The 5,815-nt window shown below is 40.9% G+C and overlaps 1 non-coding gene across 1 annotated transcript; it reads left to right on the plus strand.

The window, feature by feature from the left end:
• Positions 1-2,036: 2,036 nt before the first annotated feature.
• On the plus strand, positions 2,037-2,173 carry LOC116549874. The gene has a single exon (XR_004268136.1). It is a non-coding gene; the product is annotated as a U4 spliceosomal RNA (small nuclear RNA).
• Positions 2,174-5,815: the final 3,642 nt, after the last annotated feature.

The raw sequence follows: 5,815 nt of genomic DNA on the forward strand, positions 1-5,815 counted from the left end.
AATCTAAAAATAGGATTCAAAGTGTGTGAAAATGGGCAGAGAGAATTCCAGGGCTCCTTTTCCATCCATCACAGACAGCTGACAGACCCCATATCATATCAGGAGTCTTGAGGATTGCTATATGGAAAAGTGAATTCAGGTGATGCTAGATGCAGGCACAGATAAAGGTGAATATGAGATGCCCAGATAAAAACATGGGTATTAACTGAAAAATAATCTCAAGCTCAAGTCCCCAGTCAGCTGGCAGAACCTGCAAGCAGGCTTAGATTCTTTTGACAAAATATTAGTCAAGTCCTCTCTGGAGAAACTTATCAATCCAGAAAAAATACTTAAAGATACTGCGAGTTGATGGCTGTCCAACAAAAAGGCCCAGCCAGAACCTTCTAAGGTAAAGCCTACCAGTTTACATCCATCCTCCACCCAAATATAGTTTCTAGTCTGTTTTGTTATTACTCTTACCTCAAATTACCACCCTCTCTTGAAATATAGGATTCAAAACAAAAACAGAGGAGACAAAATGTTAAAAAGAAAGAAAATCCAGGAAACAGAGAAAACAGCCAAGAAAGTTTCAAAACATAATAATCTCCTCAGAAAAGAAGAGAGTATATTGTATCTATGAAATAGTAATAGGAGGCTGAGAAAAACAAAGAGCCATCAGAGAACAACAACAACAAAAAAAGAAAAGCTCTTATAAATTAAAAATACAATATAAAAAGTGAAGAATTCAAAAGAAGGGTTGGAAAATAAGGTTGAGAAAACCTGTCAGAGACTTGAACAAGAAAATAAGAAAATCAGATGATTGACCAACAAGGGCCTAACTTCCAAATAACAATTGTTCTAATCAAAAAGAACAAAGAAAAATATTCTGTTTTCTAAAACTTAGACGTATTTTATTAAAGCTTCCATTTTCTGGAGAGCAAAGATATAATGTTACAAATTCATAATGCTTTAGATTTATCTTTTGAGGAGAAACCTCCAAACAAGCCAGAAAAGGATCATTCACATTTCATCTCCAGTTTCTTCCAACACATATTCAAATAAGAAAAGCACTAATAAGTTAGTTTCCTCTTTTCCCAGACATACAAAAATGTGTCAATAATTTCAATAAAATTTTCTACTACTTTTACCAAAAGATTTCCTCAAGCTTTGTCATCCCACCTTCATTTGTGCGTGAGCAACCCTAGAATTCAATCTCTCCAGATATAATCCTCCAATCTTCTAGTAGGTGTGAGAGGATGTTTCCCTGGCTGCGGTGGTAGGACATGAATCCAGGATCTTAGCTGCCTCTTTTAAATATTTTCAACCCATCATCCTGTTCAGATCCATTGCTCCACCACTTTTAGGTATATCTCATGCCTTCAATTCCTGCACATTTTTCATGTGCTTTCTGTTTGAATTAGACATTAAACCCTTCAGACATTTGTGCACAAATGACAAATTCCTATAATCAATATCTCTAAAAGTTTTCTCAAAAAAGTCACTAGACACAGTTGCAAAAGGGCTACAGTTATGAATAGACACTTATATTTTAAAAAAGTAATTTGTATGCAGAAAGAGACATTTACTTACAGATATGTGGCAGCCTCAGTTTTACAATTTCATTCAAAAGCAAATACTATAGATCAATGAAAGTCCATTACTATTTACCTTTGAAATTGTCATAACCTTCAGATACTTCCACATACAGTTCAAAGACTCTCCACCACAAACCTTTGTTTTCAGTCTCTGAACTGAAAAACAGGAGGCCAAACAAGTCCACCAGGCTCTCATTCTATACACAGCTCTGGCATCCAGACAAGATCCTTTCGAATCTAGGATTCTCTGTTTTAAAAAATAGTATTTTGCTTATTTGATTTTCAACCAGCAGTCATGATTTATAGAAACAGATCCTTTTAGTTTCAATTTTATAAATGATAAAGACATTTTAACCATGAATAGATACAAAAAAAATAGCATGTATAAGACCTCCTTTTCATAGGACAATGGGTGACTACATTCAATACTAACTTACTTGTACATTTTAAAATAACTAAAGGAGCTTTGCACCGTGGAAGTATGGTAGCCAATGAGGTTTACCTGAGGTGTGATTATTGCTAATTGAAAACTTTTCCCAATACTCCACCATGATGACTTATAACATAGTATTGGCAATTTTTGAGAGTCTCTATGGAGATGGGCACTAAATATTTCAGTAAAAAAGAAAATATATTAAGTAAATAAATAATTGGATTGTTTGCAACACAAAAAATAAATGCTTGAAGGGATGGATACCCCACTCGCCATGATGTGATTATTTCACATTGTTTGCCTGTATCAAAACATCCCATGTTTCCCATAAATACATACAACTTCTATGTACCCATAAAAATTAAACATTAAAAAAGAGACATTTTAACCATGGCAAACATGTCAATGGTCATCTTTGATGAATGAACTCTGAAACTGAACACACTTGCCAACATAATCAGTAGTACCACCATCAGAACATGAAAGTCAAGGAGTCACAAAAGGCTTAAAGTTACAGTTGTTGTGATATTCCTTGATCCAGGGGCTGCTTTTCTGAGTGAGAGTTTTGTTGTTGTTGTTGTTGTTGTTGTTGAAACCAAGACAAATAACATATGTAATTTTATCAGCAATCAGAAAATCAAATATTCAGTGGGCCACAGAAAATGATGTGAATAACTTGTCAACCCCACAGTTGAGAAAGACTATCAGTCCAACTAAACCAAAATCTGGTGGCAAAGACACAGCTGTCCCAAGTTCCCGGAGATAAGAGAATCCTTAAGAAATAAAAACAAATGGTTTCAATCCAAGATGGCCATTTAGGAACAGCTCAGGATTGCAGCTCCCAGTGAAAGTGCAGAGGGTGACTGGACGCTGCATATTTATTGCCCACAGACTAGGAAATTCCCAGGCAGAGGAGCTCCACAGTCACCAGTGCGGCTGTTTCGGCCAGTGCGACTGTGCCGGCCGGCGCCGCTGCTTTGCCCCACGTGGCTGCTTTGTCGGCGCCCCGGAACAGCTGTTCTCAGGTTCTCCGTACAAAATACACCGGTCTGGGTGCCCTTTTGGCTGGCGATTGGAGCCACGGAAAGTCGCCGATTCGTCTGTTTAAAAAGGGGACTGAGCAGAGAACCAGGACAGTAGATTCCAGGGCAAAAAAAAAAAAAAAGCGCCACAAACCTCAGTGCTGCTGTTTAAGCCAGTGCAGTCAGTGGCTGCAGGGGAAAACAAACAGACCCCGGTGCCTCTTCAACAGGCAACTGGAACACCAACTTAGAAAAGGAGCTGAGGCAGTGAGCCAGACGATCAGGCTCGGCAGGTCCCACCCCCACAAAAGAAAAGCAACCAGAAACTCTGGATTGAGACTTTCACAGCAAGCGCAGCTGAACCCAGGACAGTCCAGCTCTGTGGGGGAGGGGCGTCCGCCATTACCGAGGCAGCCCGCCAGGACGGAGGTAGTCTGCCAATGCTAAGGCAGCCCGCCGTTGCTAAGGCAACCCGCCATTGCTGAGGCAGCACACTGTTGCCAAGGCAACCCGCCACAGCAGGAGACTCCGCCTCAACCGAGGCGGGCCACCATCGCCAAAGCAGTTCTAACTACACCCATATAAACAGGACTGCAGGGAAGTTCACTCGGCAGCGGGGCGGAGCCCACAGAAGCTCAGCAAAGCCTCTACAGGCAGACAGTGACTAGGCTGCCTCCTTGCTGGGCAGGGCAGCTCTGAAGGAAAAAAAAAGAAGGCAGTAGCATAAAGGAAACTCATAAAGCCCTAAATCCCTGAGACAGAGCACCTGGGAACAAAAAGCGGTTTATGAGATCTGCTGCAGCAGACCTAAATGTACCTGCCCAGCAGCTCTGAATGAACAACAACAGAGCTCACAGCTCACCATTTGAGCTCCTATAAAGAAGAGACTGTCTCCTCAAACAGCTCCCTGACCCCTATATATCCAAAGAGACACCTCATAAAGGAGAGATCAGATTGACACTAGGCGGGTATCCTTCTGGGACAAAAATAGCAGAAGAAGAAAACTGGTAACAACCCTTACTGTTCAGCAGCTGCTGCAGGTGAACCCCAGGCAAGCAGGGCCTGGAGTGAATCTCAGCAGACCTACAGCAGAGGGGCCAGACTGTCAGAAGGAAAACCAAGAAACAGAAATAACCTCATCGTCAACAAACAGAACGTCAATCTGAAAGATTTGAGAACCAATCCGAAAGCCAGCAACTACAAAGTCGACAGGTGGATAAATCTTTAAAGATGGGAAGAAACCAGCACAAAAAGAATGAAAACACCCAAAACCAGAACACCTCTCCTCCTACAAGGGATCACAACTCCTCACCAGCAAGAGAACAAGGTTAGAGGGAGAACGAGTGTGATGAAATGACAGAATCAGATTCAGAAGGTGGGTAGTACCAAACTTCTGTGAACTTAAAGAATATGTTCTAACCAAATGCAAAGAAACTAAGAACCTTGAAAAAAGATTTGACGAAATGCTAACGAGAATGGACAAAATAGAAAGGAATATAAGTGATGATGGAGCTGAAAAACGCAACACGAGAACTTCGCGAAGCATGCACAAGTACCAACAGCCGAATTGACCAAGTAGAAGAAAGGATATCAGAGGTCAAAGATCAACTCAATGAAATAAAACGGGCAGGCAAGACTGGAGAAAAAAGGGTAAAAAGGAATGAACAAAGTCCCCAAGAAATGTGGGACTATGTGAAAAGACCTAATCTACGTTTGATAGGCGTACCTGAATGCGACGAAGAGAATGAATCCAAGCTGAAAAATACTCTTCAGGATATTATACAGGAAAACTTCCCCAACCTAGCAAGGCAGGCAAACATTCAAGCCCAGGAAATACAGAGAACACCACAAAGATATTTGTCAAGGAGAGCAACCCCAAGGCACATAATTGTCAGATTCACCAGGGTTGAAATGAAGGAGAAAATACTAAGGGCAGCCAGAGAGAAAGGTCGGGTTACCCATAAAGGGAAGCCCATCAGACTCACAGCAGATCTCTCAGCAGAAACCCTACAAGCCAGAAGAGAGTGGGGGCCAATATTCAACATCCTTAAAGAAAAGAACTTTCAACCCAGAATCTCCTCTCCAGCAAAACTAAGCTTCATAAGTGAAGGAAAAATAAAATCCTTTGGGAACATGCAAGTACTCAGAGATTTCATCACCACCAGACCAGCTCTACAAGAGCTCCTGAAAGAGGCTCTACACATATAAAGGAACAACAAGTACGAGCTCAACTAAAGAGCAAAACACCCAGCTAGCACCAAAATGGCAATATCAAATTCACACATAACAATATTAACCCTATATGTAAATGGACTAAATGCCCCAATCAAAAGACACAGACTGGCAAATTGGATAAAAAGACAAACCCATCAGTGTGCTGTATCCAGGAAACCCATCTCACATGCAAGGATACACAAAGGCTCAAAATAAAGGGATGGAGGAAGATTTACCAAGCAAATGGAGAGCAAAAAAAAAGCAGGAGCTGCAATTTTCATCTCTGATAAATTAGACTTTAAAGCAACAAAGATCATAAGAGACAAACAGGGACATTACATAATGGTAAAAGGATCAATGCAACAAGAAGACCTAATGATCCTAAATATATACGCACCCAATACAGGAGCACCGACATACATAAGGCAAGTTCTTAATGACTTACAAAGAGACTTAGACTCCCATACAATAATAGTGGGAGACTTTAACACCCCGTTGTCAACATTAGACAGATCAACCAGACAGAAAATTAACACAGATATCCAGGACTTGAACTCCGACCTGGACCAAGC

This window comes from Sapajus apella, unplaced genomic scaffold (assembly GCF_009761245.1).
Source record: "Sapajus apella isolate SASKATOON/1434 unplaced genomic scaffold, GSC_monkey_1.0 scaffold6, whole genome shotgun sequence".
In the NCBI taxonomy this organism is placed as follows: Eukaryota; Metazoa; Chordata; class Mammalia; order Primates; family Cebidae; genus Sapajus; species Sapajus apella.